The following is an 18,543-nucleotide window of genomic DNA, read 5'->3' on the forward strand; positions in this document are numbered from 1 at the left end:
CTCAGTCAAGAAATTGTATCTATGGACAAACTATATTTAAAATGCAGAACTGCATATCCAATGTAATTATTTCCATCATTCTAATTTAAGCACTTAAGTGAGCAAGATGGAAAACCAGTTTATTTTATTCCGCCTTCGCGAAAGTGTGCAAGACCCAAGTTGATTTATAAAGTGATAACGGAAATGCGAGTGGACAGAAACAACAAATATCACCCGAGTGCAAGGCTACAAAAAACTCAAACGCTAGGGCGCGTAATGCAAATTCGGCTCATTTGTATTTTTCTCGTCCCGCGTCCCTGTCGATAGTGTGCATTATCTCGCAATCCGCTCCTGCAAATGGATTTTTAATTACACCGAGTGTGAGAGAGACCCAGTGGAGATGTTGATAAGAGCAACTTGCCTGGACAAAATTAACTTTTACCCAATTTGCTCATTACTTATTATGCCTCGCGTGCATCTGCTGATTAAAATGTCAGACTGTCTGGTCTGCTGAAAAGCGCTCAGCTTCGGAGCAGAAAATTAAGTGTATTGCGAGTTTTATAAAACAAAGTCAAGTAAATAAACAAGGAGTGCTCGCTGCTCCTTAAAGTCAGATAAAGGAGCTCAATAAACTTTAATAATGGGAGTTTTAGGAATGCATTGCTGCTGGTTAGCCTTATTCCTTTCCCCGTGCAATTGGTCTAAATAGTGTATGTAATTTTTACCCAACTTACTCCATCCGAGTCACGAATTTTTTGAAAACTTGACCGATTGGTGGCGAATACAACGTTTGTGGGTTCCATGGTGGCAATAAATTTTGAGAAAAGTTTATTATTCCACAGGCTCCTCTATTAATCTGGAAGTTATGCGTTCGCAACACGAGACGAGAATCAATTGCGAGTCCTCGTTATTTTGATTTGTCTCGTTAGCCCAAACGAAATGTTTACGAGCCAGTTATTTCGTTAATGCAATGCTCACTCGTCTCGTTTCGCAAACAAAGAAAAACGAGGTTCATGACGCTGCTGACCTGCATGTGGCCTCGATGCTACCCGTTTAAAATAGCAACATTTGTCTGGAATGGATACAAATTGTCTGCAATGCACACAATACAAAAGTACGCGAGTATTAAATTGCGTGGGATTGTTCATATGAAAATGTGCATCGGTGCAGAAGATCGTGTGGGCAGCAAATCATGGGTGATTATCCGCTGCGAACATAAAATTACAGAATGGCATATGTGTTCATGGATAAGCTATTTTAGATTTGCGATTTATGAATCTGCCTGCATCGCATCGCAACGAATAACTCACTTGAACACCCGTTGCAATGAATTGATTCAGCGTATTCGCTCAATCACTTTTAGACGTCACCCACCTTCATTACATGACCTCCTGTTTCCTTTCTAAAAGGCAGAGTTAATTAGTTTGATTTATTAATATCACAAGCATCGACCCCGCAATCAATTTGCTTAACTACATTACAACCGTATGCAATGAATGCACCGCGTTGAAATCAAGAGAGCTGAAATGCATAAAATGTCCCAAACTTTGGCTTGAGTCTGGGTAATGGGCAAAGTTTTGCGGTAGTCGGGTAGAGTGAAACAACAAAGCGTGGCGAGAAAATAAAAGCGGCGCCGGGGTCATTGGCTTTCAGCTCGCATTTAATCCATTCAGCTTAAGCCACGCAGACTCTCATTGGGGTAGTAGAGGGATTAATCCAGTGGAATTAAGCCAACGCACTCTCGACTCCTCGATTTAATTAAAAAGAAAGTGACTATAAAACGCTGGGATTGCTTTACTTTTGTTTTAATTAGCCGAAAATCGTGTGGTTGGATGAGCAGCTATGTGAGCTGGAATGGAACTTAATTTAGCTGGTTTTTGGTCCCAAATATTTATTGAAGTTTCCAAGAGAGTTGTTTCCAGTCCACAAGAACATCTTTAATAAAATCCAGTTAGCTGAATTCGAAAAATCAATCTAATCGTAAGCAATGCCAAGTATAATAGCACTTTTACAATTCAATACTTCGTAATTATCTTTAAAACCCATTTTTTATGTCAACGCCTGATTTGTCCTGATGATTGCTCCAGTGTGTCTTGACAGCTCATGAAAATGTAAAAACGAAAAAAAAACTTTTTGACAATTTGCTGGTGGTGGAAAAGTGGTTGAAAAGCAGAAGTTTATCGCTGGCCCTGGGGAGCAAAACAAGCAGAAAATCGGCAGCAGACACAACTGTTTGGGCTACAAAAAGCAGCGACCGTCTCATGTGTTTGCACTATATTGTGCTGGCTGATCGAAAGAGAGGGAGGAAAGGTTGGTTATTGAGCAGATAAGAAGTTTGCAGACAAATTCCAGCAGGCTGTATCACCCCCCGAATGCAATCGCGCGGTCGACGCCGTTCAAAGACAAACCCCTTGCTCCTCCGACCACCACCATCCAAGCCAGCTAGCGCAACTGATATTTGCGCAAAAACTTTTTTCCGCCCGTAGAGACACGGTTAAATAAAATATCCGCCGACGCGCGGTCTGCAAAAAGTATGAAAGCGATTTTCACTTTCAGCACATATCCTGCTGGCGGCACCGTTTCTTCTGGCCTTCTTTGCTCCGACAATAGATTCGCGAAATTGCACAATTTGGCGTTCCGGATTCTGCAATCGGTAGGTATCATTACCGAGCTTCTTGTTCAGCACCGATGGGATAGAAACGAAAAGATTGATTCAATTTATTTTAAAGATTTAACAGCGATGCAAGTATGCAATGAAATTCCAACACGAAGAAAAGAACAGAACTCATAAATGTCCAGCTAACTAAAAGTTGTGAGATGTAGAGATTGTTGAGAAAGACATTGAGACCAGGAATAAAGATTTTCCACTATTTTTCTCAGCATAACAATAGCCAGTTTGGAAATTCTCGGCATACCATGCAAATTAGAAAAATTGAAAAAGCAAATATCGCAACAGCCTGGCCGCGGGTCAGCATGCTCAGCCAACATGCAAATTGACGTCTCTATTGAGCGCAGCAGCAGCAACCCATTCACTGCGCTAAGTTGTAGCGCGGCAATTTGCTCGGCAGCAGGTGACATACCAAGCCGCAATATCAGAGTTCTCATCCGCGGTAGCTGGATTCCTGGCGAGACGAGATCCTCTGACGCTGCGGCCGGCGTTTTGAGAAACAACAAAAAGTGCGCTCTCAATTTAATTGGGAAGAATTCGCTGTCGGCTGAAGAGCAGTTGCGGGCAGATAACATTAAGGAGGAGCCAGCTTCTTGTGCACAATGAAGAATTTATCAAAGGTAAATATCTTTGTCAGCAAGTACCGCTTTCTAATCTCTCGCGCTCTTGGATGTGACTCATATAAATTTGGTTTTGGTAATTACACACTGCAGAGCACGTACAACAGGATGAAGCTAATACAAAGCGCTCATCACCTAGCTCCACATAATACAAGACGAGATCAAAGCCCGCAGTTGACTGCACTGCCTCTCTGCGAATAAGATTATTGCTCTTATTGGTGCATGCTTAATTATATCAGCAGCTTTTGCTCCATTTCGTTGCCTGCGGCGCAAAGAGAGCATCATAGGTTCAAAGCTCAAGCGCAATCAAACGTTCACTTTTTATTTGCAGTAATCTGCTTATTCGCAACGTTTTTCTACTCCTGGATCTCCAATCAAGCACGGGAAATCATTGCCTTGAATGTTTGAATTGAATCAGTGGGCGAGAAATCTATGTAGTATCTTTGATAGTGGATATTGCATAAATCTCTGATAAAATTTAAGAACACAGAGTGGAGTAAAAATGTTGATGCTATAGACAATTTTTAATTTTATATATTTCAATTGAATATGCGATTTGTTTTAGAGAATATGAGCATGGAATTGAGATGAAAATAATGTGTTTCAGTTGATAATGTGTGAAAAACCTCAATTTTGACCTTAGCACATAAAGAATGATCTTTTTAAAAAAAATTCTCAGAAAATTCTGATTAATAATTGAGATTGTCTTCATTTTGTGAACCTCGCATACTTAATAACGTTTTTCAAAATTTTAGAATAAGGAAAGGTGAAATTTGTCTCTAAAAAGTTTCATTATTTGTTTAGGCCAACTTTTGATTTTAAACAAAATATAATTGTAAATTGCAATTTAATTACAACTAATTAGTTAAACTGAATTTAAATACAAAAGAATACTGATTTTGGGAAAGACTATCAACAAACAGCGTTATTTCCTAAAATTTTGAAGCAAATCAACAAAATTGGCGCCGGCTCCATATTTGGTAACGATTTAAAGAATCTTACAAAAACACCGTCAAGCTGAGAAACTTTACAACCTCGTTGGTTACGCATCTGCTTCGTTTTTAGGAGCATACGCAAATTCCGCTCGAAAAACACTCCGTGAAATATTTCTTTGATTTCTCCGAAGGTAGTATTTTCGCTCATAAATATTTATTCAAGCCTCAAACGGAAGTCCACAAAATATAAATCAAGTTAAAATCATACTGCTGAGATGTTTGCTAAAGCAAACCAATTTTAGGTCACCGCATGATCTGGTCCAGGAACTGATTTGCGAATTGCGACGCATCTTTCAATGACACGCTCGCAGGCTGCTATGGGTGGCCGTCTATTGAGCCTGCGCCCTTTTGTTGCAAATGATATTTCACTTGTCATCGCACAACAATAAACACCTCTAGGCGAGAAGGTGGGGCCCTCTAACACGAGCAAAAAACTAGGGCTTCGCTTATCCGCGAGATGACCATCAACAGCAGCAGCCAGCGAGCGACTGCCGCCGCGAGATGTTTAATGTTTTCTTGACATGTAAGACAAACAATGATGCTGCTCGGGGTCTCTCGGGGCCTGTAATTAAGAGATGGACAGCAGCAGAGAGCGGCTTGCTTAATCCAGCGAAGTACGTGGCAGCGTACGTGTAAATGCGAACATAAATTTTTCCACCGCTGCGAATCGCTTCGTGCTGAACAAATGGATAATGCCTCGCAGCTTTGATATTAACGTGTATGTGCAGCACCGAATGTAATTTAATTTCTTCATTCATGGGATGTTGAAAACAATCTTGCTGCAATTATCTACTCACTCAATATTGTAGAAACCTTTAAGAGCGAGCATCAGCATGCGAATTGCGTTTTCTTAGCATTGTGTTTAGTGAATAAATCAGTCAGTAAACATTCTTTCTGATAAAGAACAAGAATGTTGCCTTCAAAAACACTGTCTTCGTTGTTCAGCCATGGAAATAGTTATTTGAAAATTTTGTTTCGAATTTTCAGCCTTTGTAGCAAAAAATGCTGTTGCAAAGACTAGCTAAAGAAATAGTTTGATAGAATATTTTTGAAAAATTATTATCATAAAATAACATTTAAAAATAAACTCATTTTGACTTGAAAGCAAAATATTTCAGAGACCTTTTTTAATTTGTCCATTTTAATAAATAAAACCTAAAGGCTAATCTGAGCTTCAAAAAACAAAACGCCCCGGCAAAGTAGTCAAAGTATAAGAAGGCTCAATCCAGTGAAGGATCACGGGATCAAATCATGCACTCCACCCCCCCCCCCCCAGGGAAGGCGTAAAGTTGCAGCATTTATATAACAATTATAGCCACCTTTTGAAATCAAATCAAAATATACTTGGAAATATGCAAACAGTGCACACAGGTAATTAGTGAGTTGTTATTATATACTCGAAAAAAGTTAATAAGTAAAATGTATCAGTAGGCTTCAGTTTAAAGAGAGCATTGCGATGCAATATGGCGTTAGCATAGTAAAGTCGTTAGCGTAGTGAAAATTCATATAATTTACCTAAATCGTTAACAGTTGTAAAAAGCGTCAATGCAATAATTTAGTGATTCAAAGTGTGTGTAAATCGAGTATGTTGTGGTCTTTACCTACATTATAACCAAGCCGTATACACGAGCTGCTAATTCCCCTAATTGCAAAACCACTGCTAACGATTTCAGAGTACGTATTTACTTGCTTGCAAGACGGCTGCGTGACAATGGAATAATTGCTTGCTAATGAAGGCAAGTTATGTCATCCATACGCGTAAGTCAGGTCTAACGAGCAGCGACTGCCACACACGGCTACACACGCTCTGACTGAGGAGGTGCCAACAAAGGCAATAAACGTCAGCGACTATTTGCTTGCCATACACACTAGCACGTGAGTGCGTGTATGAGACGTATCTGCGGTTTGACATTTTGCTGCAAATTGATGGCATCTTGTCAGTCGCAACGAGATACTATATTCATGCTCGGCCGCACGAAAACCAGAAATGAAAACCGTCGCTCGCGCGCGTCGTATATCATTCTTATCAGTGCGAAAAATATGATGGTGCTGTTTCTTCCGACACGTGTTTACGTCTTTTTTGCACAGCCCACTCCAAGATAGCTTGTTTCGAATGGGATTGTCATTTTTTCTGGGAATTAATGCCTTCCAAGTCAAACCATGGACATAAATTCCTTAAAATATATAGTGGCACTTATATGAGGCATCTTTATGCTACAAAAATGCTATTCAACATTCAAGGACTACATACTTTCGTAAACATAAATGTTTGGCAAATAAATCAAATATTTCATCTCATGACCTAGGTTCAATAGATACTCCTCCCTTTAATATAAAGATGGGCAGTGCCTTCAGACTCATAAAAAAGAATTCAAGAAGACACGGTATTCAGATTTTGTTTTATGAAATGAGCACGCTGCACTTCAATACACTGAAATTAAATACTTTGAATTTAGGAAAGTTAAATTTTTTCATACTTATACTGCTTAATATAAGACATGTACTGTTGCATTTTAAGGATCAAACATTGTACTCTTTCAATTACAAACACCTTTGCAGCAGTCTAGGTTAACCTTGCAATATAAAGTCGCAAAGTTTGTCTTGGCCCACTTACCCTCGCGATGTAGTGAAGGTTCATAAATTTAGTAGTCTGTGTTGCCTCCAACTTCAAAGAAAGGGTCGATAAGCGAGGCAAATTGTTTACTTGTTGGCGCAGGCTGCCACGGTCAGCACTAAGTCATCATCAATCAAGATGCCTCAAGCTGCACCTAAGAAAGGCGCCGCGCTCCAAAAAAAAACCGCCGATGAGACGGGGAAACTAACTTGCTTGCCCCCTTCCGCGCTTCTCGTTCATTCGAATTTCAAAAAGGAAAAAACAGTACTTCCGAGTTCAATTTTGCCCTTGCATGAAGAAGGAACATGCAAATTAGGACGCTGATCGAAAAACTTGCGTGACCTGGCAACTTGGCGAACGGAGGAGTATGCAAAGTTGCTAGATGTTTTTTGTACGTCACTCTCGTATACTAAAGTTAAAATCCATCAAAATTAATGCATTCACGGTGGAATGAATGCTTGCGAAAAGAGATAGTAAGAAGATCCGGCATTTTAACATTTTCCTTCAGATATTTCTTCACAACCAAGATGAATGTTTCCTTCATTGAAAAATTTAAATTCAAAATCTATTAATAGCTACAAGCCGTTTCTATATCGGTTGTCATAAATTTCACAGCATCCATAATAGGTGTGAAATTGTAGTCCATACTATTTTAGTAACAAACCAAATGTGTGTACGCTAGTGAAAAAACGGACACCAGCCTGTTAAACATTTTCATGACGTGCTGTGCAAAAAAATCACATTTTCGTGCTTGTTTGAAAACGTGTAATTAAAATATACATCACAGCTATAATAAAATTGATTATGCCGGTACCGATAGGATCACGCCAGCGACGTGCAAGAACCGACAGATTTATCACGCAATAAACAAGAAGCAAACCCTGGCATTACTTTTCAGGTGTTTTGCTCCGTTACCTCAAAAAAAGTTTGCAATACTTGATGAGGCTACAATTTCACGGTTCATGTTCAACAATTAGGACAGTGAATCTGAAGTAAATTGGGGATTACAGGGCGGTCTGTGAAAAAGTCGTTTATTTTGGACGCTCGAGAACATCAAATCAAACGATTTGATTAAATCAGTTGCTCCAATACGCACCTCTCACGACTCATGAATGTCAGATTCGACAGTTTTGAATTCAATTTACTGAAAACACCTGAGATGGCTTGAAATTCAGAAAAGCTGTCTCAAATCGATTTCTAGAGAATCGCCAATCACATTATTCTTACTATAAAGTAACGTCATTTAGAAAGATTTTTATCTAGCTGTAAACATAAATCAGAAGCAAAACATTCCCAAAGACCGTACAAGGCGAGTGAGTTATTGCTGGCGTTCCAGTAAGAAGCGAACGACTGTCCTTTTAATTAAATGGCGAGCTTTATAAGATGCACACAGCAGTCAATATCATCGCGGACGACACATTATCAACAGGTTCTTTAGTGCATACAATGGGAAAAGTTCATACTGCGATTGCATCCATTCCAATGGCATGCACAGCCTTGAGAGAACACTATTAAAAAGTGCTCGAATCGAATGCACATGCAGGACTTTTCTTCGACACCATAACTTTCCATCTAACTGCCAGAGCTGTAAAAATTAATGAGCGCGATTTGTTTGAAAGCTCGGCTGCGTTTGCTGTTAAATTGCTGCCATTTGTTTGCACTTTTTTTCTCCACTATACAAGCAAAAATTAATTAGCCTGGGCAGATTCGTCAAAAGAGACCTGCGGGCGATTCAGAATTGGGTGTGAATATTTTTATCGCGGCTGTTTATCGTCGGTTCATAATTCATTACATGAAAAAATTGCTGTCCTCTACAAAGGAGAAGCCGACCGCGTCCATTAATTCTGCCCGCGACCAGCAAGAGTAAATTACAACCTGGGGGCGTCGAGTGTTATGAATCACCGTCCCCACGCCACAAATTAATAAAATGTGCCTCAGCAGCAAATTCCAAAAATAAAGAGTGACAGTTTTTACTGGACAGACACCTCGAGGCAAACCATTAACAATTATTGGCCGATGGACCTTTGCGCTCAAATATAACGAGAAAGGGTGGATATATTTAGTTGAAGTATAATAAGTATTACCAGGAAATACAAATTGGGGAAACCTTTTCAATATCCTTCTAATTTGATCGAGGTTAGATTATTAAGTTATAATCGACAGGAGACAACGATGCAAATCAAGAATACAATAGCAAGGATTGATCTTACAATCGGAATTTGGAATCAATTTTCCTCCGACTTTGAGACATGCTAGCTTTTTGCAGCATACCAAAACAATTTTACAAGGTAGTCTGTAGCGAATGGCCACTTTCTTTAGATGCAGTTAGTTGTGACTCCTGGGCTTGATTGACGTCATTCCGCTATAATTGCTCAAGGTCAAAGTTCCAGGAGGAATTTATACGCGTACCTAAATTGTTATTACCGTGTCTCGACTCGTAGTTGTGAGGAAATCACCTTATTCCAGCGGGTGAACTTGGCTAATGAGGCAAATTAGCTCGATTAATTACGCGTACCAGAAATAGATGTTCGCCTCATTAGTCAAATTAATTAAAGCCGAAATTGACAAATTGAGTGTAGATGCAAAGAGCTCTTGTTGGCGGGGGCCAATCTCGACGGATCTCGTTTTTACTGCCTGTTGTGATAAAAAGCAGCAATAATATCTTGGCGTTTCCATAGAGGTGCTCGTTGATCGAGCTAGCTTAATGCCTCTAATGTGTGCCGGGCGGCAGTAATGAGAGTGGTCAGGCTTAAGTAGCGGGCATAAAAAGTGACATTCTGACGTCGGAAATTGCTGACAAAGAGGCGGCGGATGCAGGCCTACTTATCATTAAAGAGCCATCGCGCTAAAACCCGGTCGCTTTCCGTGCCTGCTGCATAAAAGAGCAATATAAAAGCAGCTACTGTTCAAAACAAACATCTCTCCTTCGCGTACTAGCAGTGCTTTCGCTCTCGTTTGATTGCACTCCACGCGGCACTCAAGACATGACTGAGCCATCAAAATTGGCAACTTATAAAATCGTTCGCAAGGCAAAAGCTGGCTTTAACTTGGAATGTTTTTTTTTTCATTTTATCTCTACACTGGCTTTACCAAAATTTTTGGAGAGTGCAGTGAAGTAAAATTACCCACTCTTGAAGTTTTAGACACATTGAGATCGTATTTGATCACTTTATTAGGGATACAAATTTTTGTTTTTAACAGCAGTTAGTTTATTCAGCATTAAAAAATCACCTTTTACTTGTATTTCACATAGTGTCAAAGTACGCCAGGTCAATTTAAAAATTCTTAGTAAGCTGTCTGCATGGCATTCAGTTGAAAACGTTAAAACATTCTTGTCTGGAACTGGATGTCCAGAAAAGCTATTCCATTTTTAATAAGAAGTTTTTAGGTAATTCGGCAAGCTCGAACGTGGGCTTCATGAATTTGGAAACAGAAAATTTTCTTATTCATAAACAAAATAAAACTTATTTAGGAAGTAAATAAATAGATTTTTTATGACTAAACATGCGATGATTTTATGCAAAATCAAAGTACAAGTCGGAGTACTATGTTGAGCTTTTTGTCGCTATTGTTGCCAAATTAGCGCTCCTGGTTTATCCCGATTGAAACGTTCTGAAGGGACATAATGGGCGCCACAGTGATTTGCATAATCCGCATATAATGTAAATAAGTGCGCACACACTCGACTATCATGAGTCATTATAGATTTGCATACATCTAATTGCACCCGATGAAAAGCAGACGCATAACGGACTTTTAATTACCTGATTTATGACTGCAAACATGATTATGTGAACGTGCTCAGCGAGTTTATCGAGTTAATTCTGTTTTGTGCTCTGGGCAACATAATCGCATTTACAATGCTGCTTCGCGCCACCGCTTAATTTGCCGCTGCGTTTGCAATTATAATAGGTACGCGAGCTGTAAACACGTCAAAGACTGCCGGCTGCTTTTTGCATGTCGAGCCCAGATGAGAAGCTGCGCATGCATGTGTGAGCGAATTACCTGCTGAAGTAACAGGTTGGAAAGTTTGATCATGTCTCGGTAATTAAACAACATGCGTTTCAACAAGCAGTGAAGGTGACCTGATAATTAGGATGGAGAGGCGCGGCAGGCAACGTGCGAAGCTGTATTGGATTTGCTTTAATGGAATCAGCGCTTAGGTGTGTGTAATAATAATTATGGATTAGTTGATTATGAGCTCGTGACATAAGAAGTTGTCGTTGCATTTAAGTGATTTACAGGCTCGAAATGATGCTTGAATATAGCTTAGCAGGGAAAAACTTTGAATTTTTACCACCTGTTTGGGATAAGAATAAATTTATTTTTTAATAAAAAAGCGGAAATAAATTTAATAATGGTGTATGTTTAGTCGCACGAAGGGCAAGTGACTGGGTCGCACAAGATTTCGTCACTTACTTTTTTATAGAGCTCTCAATCAGCAATGGGTGCAGTCAATTTTTTCAACCACAGCTGATTATATAGATTTCTTTGGCAGGTATAAATCACGGCCCGAAACAGATGTTGTCCGGTGCGAAAACGTGTGAGATAGATATTTCTCATCAATTGTTCGCTCTTAATCATATATTCTTACCTTTTAAAAATTCACTCAACAGATTCATTATGTTTATTTTCTCTGTTTAAAAATATCACCATTTGGATGAACAATTATAAATTAATGATAACAATTCTTTTTATAAGCACAGTAGAAATTACCAAAAAATAATATTTTTAATTATGAAGACCCCTTGAATTCGTAAATTAATCCCAGGATTATGAACTTATGGATTTTTGGGGGACTCAAGCTCGAAAATTCCGATCCTTCGTTTAAAACTCCCACCTACGAGACTTTTAGTCAGTCCAATAAATTAGCAAGCATTAAATGGTCGATTTAGTACGCGGGGGTTGGGTTTTAGCATAGCGGAGCCTGACTCTCTTGAAAAATTTATCCGCCTCGCTAATGCAAGTGAGGCAGCGACTAATAATGAATGAGCTGTTGGAGAAATCTCGCCCCGGTGTTAATTATAGACTGGCCTGCCGGCGGTGACGTTTTTATAAAACAATTTCCATGGCTGGCGAAGCCGCAAAATCGCAGCTTGTTATCTGCTTTAACGCTTGCACACAGATGATAGTAAAAAGATGAATGGGCACCAATCCAAGAATCTCAGCGATTTTTCAACGGACAAGCCTTCTCATTTCGCACCTCCGAAGAGAGAAGCTCTTCGCTGGCTGTGGCAACAACAAAAAGCACTCTTCCCTGTTTTGATTGTTGATGATGATGAATATAAACCGCAAGTGCTGATTTTTTCCCCTCAGCCGGCATGTTGGTGTTAAAAAGCGATTTGTCAGTTCGGTTTCGGCTTTCGCCTCGAAAGACACAGACTGCAAAACTATAAAACGCGCATCAAGGGCTGGGTGTTTTCCATTTAAAGCGTCAGTCGCATCGGCCAATAAGTTTATTTATTATTTTACGACGCCGGGCACCCAGGATTAATAATGATTGCTCGCCAGCTAGCAGGGAACATGCTCTTTTATTGATCTGCAACTGTGAGTGCACGTCCCGATTTTATTACTCCGATGAAAGTGCACCCCGAACAAAACACCAACACACTGGTGTAACAACCCTTCACGTGGGAGGAACACAGGGAGCGCACTGCGATTTTATTTGCCCGCCGCAACGGCCGACAGCCGGCAATTTGCAGCTGGAGAATTTGCAAGCCGGCTTAAATGTGGGCTGGAATTCGCTTATATTGCCTCTAAGGACGAATTCCCAGGCCAGCCAAGAGCAATAAACTTGTTTATACGCATTCGTAAAGCCAGGCGATTATATAGGTGGTGGATTTGGCAATTTTTTGTTTGACAGTTATTGGCAGTTGTAGTGTGTATTAAATGGATCTGGGGCCGAGTTGGCAAAATGACCTTAGTATTATTGATCAATAGTTTTAATCACGAGTAGATATGGGAAACCGAGATGGAGAGTGATGGAGGAGTGATGGTTTGTGCGAAAATTAGATATTTTAATGGAATATCTTGGATTTTTCGATATTTAAGTTAAAAATATATATAAACAATGCCCAATATTCTGCCAATAAGGGAAAAAATATAGACAGACAAAATTAAGTCTTAGTTAGATCCAGCATTAAAAAATTGCACTCGATACATATTCCGTGAAACAAAATTTAGCAACAATCTGTTGAAATAAAAAAATAATGCAGCTCTCAGATATATCGCCATCGGCCTTCGTTTGCTGCACATCTATCATTTCTCATTTCGAGCTCAAAAGTGATTGCTCTTTTTTACTTGACGTGTTCTTTTGCACAGATTTTTCTGCAAAAATGCTCCACCAAGACATCAATCACGCTTATAAGGCAGGATTGGACGTAAAAGTGTGCTGCTGGCGCATTCAAAGGCTGCAGCCATGAAATTATTATATCTGATTTAGCGCTGGGAGGAAGCTGCAAATGGATACGTGTTCCACCAGATTTCCAAAGCATAAGAGGCAATGCACATCTGGAGAATTTCAATTACTGGTAGAGTGCACCAACTGCAGCTCAACTGCACCAACAGTAGCTTCACAAAGTGGCGTGTTCTGTTTTTCTGCTGTTCAAGGTTGCATCAGTTGAAATCATAAAAATGTAATAACGAGATTGAGTTGAAGGAGGATACAGGCAGATATTGAACCACTGGCAATATCCAAAGAGAAGTTCCGACAAAGCTAGCAAAAATCTGTATTCACGGCGAGAAGAAGTGTGAACGTGAATACAAAATGTAGAGTTTGTCTTCAAGGGAAAGGGAAAACAGCATGAGCTGGCTTTAGTGAGTGCGAGTTCACGATTTATCCAAGATGTATTCAAGCCATAATATTTTAATAGGGTTGGAAGAATTTTTCTCCTTTTGGAACGTAGTATTAAACATGGATAATATTACTAGAGTCAAATTAATCTGAAGTTTGGTTAACTGAAAGCCATTTTAAATTCAAATTACCCAGTAGAATGTACAAATTTTACTTTTGTTTCTAGTCGAAATTACTCGTAAAGTTGTCGTTTTTGTAAGGCTGTTTGAATACTGTCTTGTCATGCGTGTAAGGCGCTGCAGTGCTGAGCAAGCATTTTAATTACCAGCGTTTGCAACGATGAGTCACGACCATTGTCAAACGCTCTCTCCAAATTAAACGTCGGACCAGTACTAATTTCTACTTTATTTCTCAAGTTAATTGCAAATTCTACGAACTAAAAGGGGTCTATTCCATTTTACAACGTCTGCTTGCTAAAGATGAAGAATCCAGCACGTTCTCCTCTGTACCACAATTGTTGCAATGCTGCTTGCCCAGTTTATGCCAAGTGTGCAACCCCAAGAAAGTCACGTCTGTGTGGTTTGTCGTCAGGCAGATATGCAACACATTGACGCGTTCCTGCTATCTGTTCGCCTCTACCAAGTCTCATCCCAAGCACGGCTTGCTTTTATTCTCATTTTATTTTTTTTCCACGCTGACAGCCACCGCGTGCAATTTTAGAAATTGCTGCTGTGGGGTATGGTTGCATCAAATTAAGCCTCTCAAGCGGATTTTATTATTATCTAAAGAAAGGCGGAGTGCATTTTTGTCCTTGCGGCAAGAATGGATGGATCGTGCGGTTGGGGATGCATTTTACTCTCGTAAATCTCTGCCTTGAAGGTGAGATTGGCATACCTTTTGTTGTGCGGATAGGGTGAAAGTCGTAAAGTTCTTGAACGAAGTTGCGATGGATCGAAATGAAAACAAAAGCCGACGAGTCACGAGAGCACATATAACGCGATGGAATACTTATTTAGCAGTCTAATCTAAAATATTATCCATTTAAACATTTCAAATCGGAATCGAGAAACTCACGAACAGCTTTGAACAGAGGATAGTAAAATCCCCGCAGCAATAAATTTTAAAGGACAAATTTCAGGGCAATTTTTCTTGCCTCTGATTCTGACAACACATTACGGAGAAAAGACATTGGAGAGCAGAGGCAGCGTTGAACAATCATGTTGGACTAAGTGAGTGAGAGTTAATTCGGCACTACAACCAATATTTCACCAGCGCTATTTTCATGCGCAGGATAAATTTTATCGCGAGCAGTGCCAAGAATTTCACATCAGAAGAGCGTTTGTCAACTTTTTCGCCCCATCACGCAAAAAAGTACTATTCGCAACTCGTGCCGTGCTGAAAGGGCGAATGTCTGCTGAAATGGAAAACAAAATCAGCTCAATATGGACTCGTCTTCTCCATATTCTCCATTTTAGGCAGTAAAATTGCAATGGTATTACGCTCCTTTCCAAACAACTTTTGATAGTTATAGAAAAGATAAGGACATGAATAAGATTTCAATAAGTCACGAGATGCGCCACCCTGATTCAAACACACAAAAACATGTCAAAACTCTTTGCTTGGGCGCGTTTTAGAATTTACGCAATGGCAGATAGCGGCGGGCTGTGAGCAATACTTCATCTCTTCGTTTTATGTGGAATCCCCCTCTGCTTTTACAACTTTTTCTGGTAAAATAAGGAACATCAGCGCACGACGCCAAGAGAGAGAAAAGGAAAGAGATGGGCCACGAAAGAGCCGCAGTATCAAATTTCCCTGTGGCTCCAATCTCAGGCGAGAAAGTGTGGAAAATAGTTGTGCTTTTAAAAACCATAAAAGTCAACGCGGGCGCACATCATTATTCTTGCCAGCCTTCTTAGTGACCACCAAGTGTGAGAGGAATTTCACCCAACGTTGAGTTGTACTGCTTGCTATGAAAAGTGTTAACTTTGGCACTTTACTGGAAAAACTTTGAATTTTATTGAGAAAACATTATTAAAAAAAACTGCAACGTTGAAAATTGTGTCAAATTTTTTTGTGAGGATGAAAATTAATTTAAATATTCGAAACATATTTTAATTAACCAAATTGCCGTCTTCCTATGCGGCAACATGACAAGAAATAAATACCAAGTATAAAGACACCAATTTTGCTGTCGAAATTTTCTATCAGACCCTGAAGCATGAAACGTGAGCTGTGCCTGCATTCTGAAATGCATAAAAATCACACACGTCCTTTTGTTGTATAAATCCATTGGAACCAGGAAGAGACAGCGCTCGCATCTCTCTTGTGCAAATATAGACTCTTCATACTTGGCTTTGGCGGCATATTGCTACAATTTCCATCGGCATGCGAAAAGAGGCAAGCTTGCAAATAATGTTCGGCAGGGCCAGAACATGCAAATTGGACGCGGCCAAACCCGAATGTGCGGCTCCTCCCCGACGAGCTACAGTCGTAAATTTCGCGTCTCGAGGGGTGTGTGCGCGAACATGTATAAAAGCGAGCCGCGTGTCTGAAAATGTAGCAGACGTCTCCCATTTTTTTAAAACAATAAAAATTTTAATATCCACACGTCAGAGAGGCTCACGCATAAAACTACAAAGTCATGTTGGGGGCCGCATTAAATAGCAAAAATATGACAAGATTTTTCACTTCACAGTCGGTCCATAAAACACACACACATTACTCGTCAGGAGTCGCCTTGTCCCTTAAGCAGCAGAATATTTTCATATCATGCGTTATTTTATGTTATTAATTAATTTTTTTTAGAAACATGTACACATCATGACGCTATTTATATTGACATAGGTTGTGCGTTATTAATTATATCGCACTCAGTTAGAATTGTAGACTATTATGCAATGCTGAAAGGAATGTTAAAGCCATGGGAGATATGTATTTGAGCATTTAATCTAATACTGGCTGCCCAATGTCAGAGATGGCAAAAGGTGGTTAGTTAAGTGACTCGAAATGCTCAAATAGCTCAACGGGCTGGGAGGTGCACCGGCGCCGGCTCGCCACTTGCTGGTTTACGCACCTTTCCAGCGGCTTTAGGGACAAATGTCTGGCGTTTCAATTAAAAGACCTCGGTGCGGGGAGGCGAAAAGATGGCCATATTGGGCCCAAGCTCTTCTGAGGCCACTTGTTCCATGTTATCCGCTAGGCTATATTGGGACCCGGTGAGCTAATAGCCCACGGAAAAGAGCTAAGCAGAGGTTATAAAAATAATTGTGTTGTAAAAAACATATATTTGTTCTACTTAAAATCGTATTCAAATAACGAGAAAATCGACTAATACGACTAATCCTAATTTTTAACACATGCAAGAAGCCATTGTAAAATCTAAAATATAAAAACGTACGTTAATTTAAAATTTTCTATCTTAACAACGAATCAACATGAGAAAACTTTGCATGATACATTTGCCTATTTTGCACTGTATATCAACTCTTTAAAAATATGTTTTACGTCTGAAATTTTATTTGTGGACTTAACCATGCGCACGGCCCAATATGTTATATCTAAGGCGCTGGCGGCGAATATATTATCTGAGCGAAATTGACAATTAGGTGGCAATGAATCTGTACCTCATCGGGCCGATTAATTAGTTCCTTTGGCGGCGGCTCCTTTGAATTTATGACACGTGTTTCCCATCAGACACCCTTCCAGCTGTTTGTGTTTCGAAGCAGTTAACCGGCTCATCGGATTAATTGCACGCGCCGCTATCGCAGACCAACCGGCCATTTTTAATTTTAAAATTGTTACTCGGAGCTGGACGCGAATTAATCACTTTCGCCCGCCACTCGCACTCCCTTCGGCGCTCGCACGAATTAACGCGCCCGCGATTCTAAAAATACGCTTCGGCGGAGCATTTTAAAAGCTTTAATACCGATTCCCGAATATTTATAGGCGACGACCCGTGAGGAGCACCGGAAGAAATTCTAAAAGGTTATGACTACTCTAGATATTTCAAGAGTAACACGTGTAAATGCATCTTGACGGCGTGCGAGAACGAGCGCCAGTAGGGCGCGGTGACAAATCTCGAGCGACGAGTTCGCGCCAATTTTCACACCTCATTGACAGTTTAAAGCAACATCATTTATTGGTAATTTAGATAATGCGTTTAATATCAGCAGTGTAATACAGACAACTCGATTCCAAATAGATGAGTCAATTTACATTTCTGTAAGCAGCTGTGTTTAAATACTCAAAACTCAAGTCATATTCTAAGCTCTCCATAAAAAGCGAAATAGGGGAAAATTAATAACAATTTAATTTAACGTTACACTCAGTTCAACTATTGGAAATAAATAGATTATATATTTTTCAGAGGACGTTGAACTATCGTCTTTTCTTAAAGCAATTGGGATTTTTCTTTGAATATCACCTGTGCTGTCCAAACTTTTGCAAACATGTCAAAAATATTAAAAAATAAATCAAATCTTTGACAGCAAATAAAAACTCATGATTAGGTTGGTTTATTTTCTTCAATAAATAGACATATTTGAGTTAGTTTTAACTATCGACGAATTTCGGCACTGTTTTTGAGAGCCAAGCTAAGGTGGCCTCATGAATTAGAGCAATTTTGTTGACATTACAACTAGTCGAAAAATAAAAAATGCTTCGAATCGAAGAAGAATACTGTATTTTTATTTGTTGGTTAATTGGTTTCCAAGTTTGATACTAATATGTATTCGCAAAGTTTTTTGATTGTATTAAGGAACTCTCGGAAATATAATGCATGCAGTATAGTTCTCCATTATTAGTCCATTCATCTCACAAGTATACAGCTCAATAGCGTATTGATTGAAAGCTTGCATGCAGACTCGGGCGCTGCA

General features: G+C 39.6%; 1 protein-coding gene across 8 annotated transcripts in view; it reads right to left on the reverse strand.

Annotated features, from left to right (window-relative positions):
* LOC135938952 (monocarboxylate transporter 10-like) overlaps positions 1-18,543 on the reverse strand; it is a 142,045-nt gene that overhangs the window by 8,824 nt on the left and 114,678 nt on the right. The window lies entirely within an intron of this gene.

The sequence above is a fragment of the Cloeon dipterum genome, chromosome 3 (assembly GCF_949628265.1).
Source record: "Cloeon dipterum chromosome 3, ieCloDipt1.1, whole genome shotgun sequence".
Lineage (NCBI taxonomy): Eukaryota > Metazoa > Arthropoda > Insecta > Ephemeroptera > Baetidae > Cloeon > Cloeon dipterum.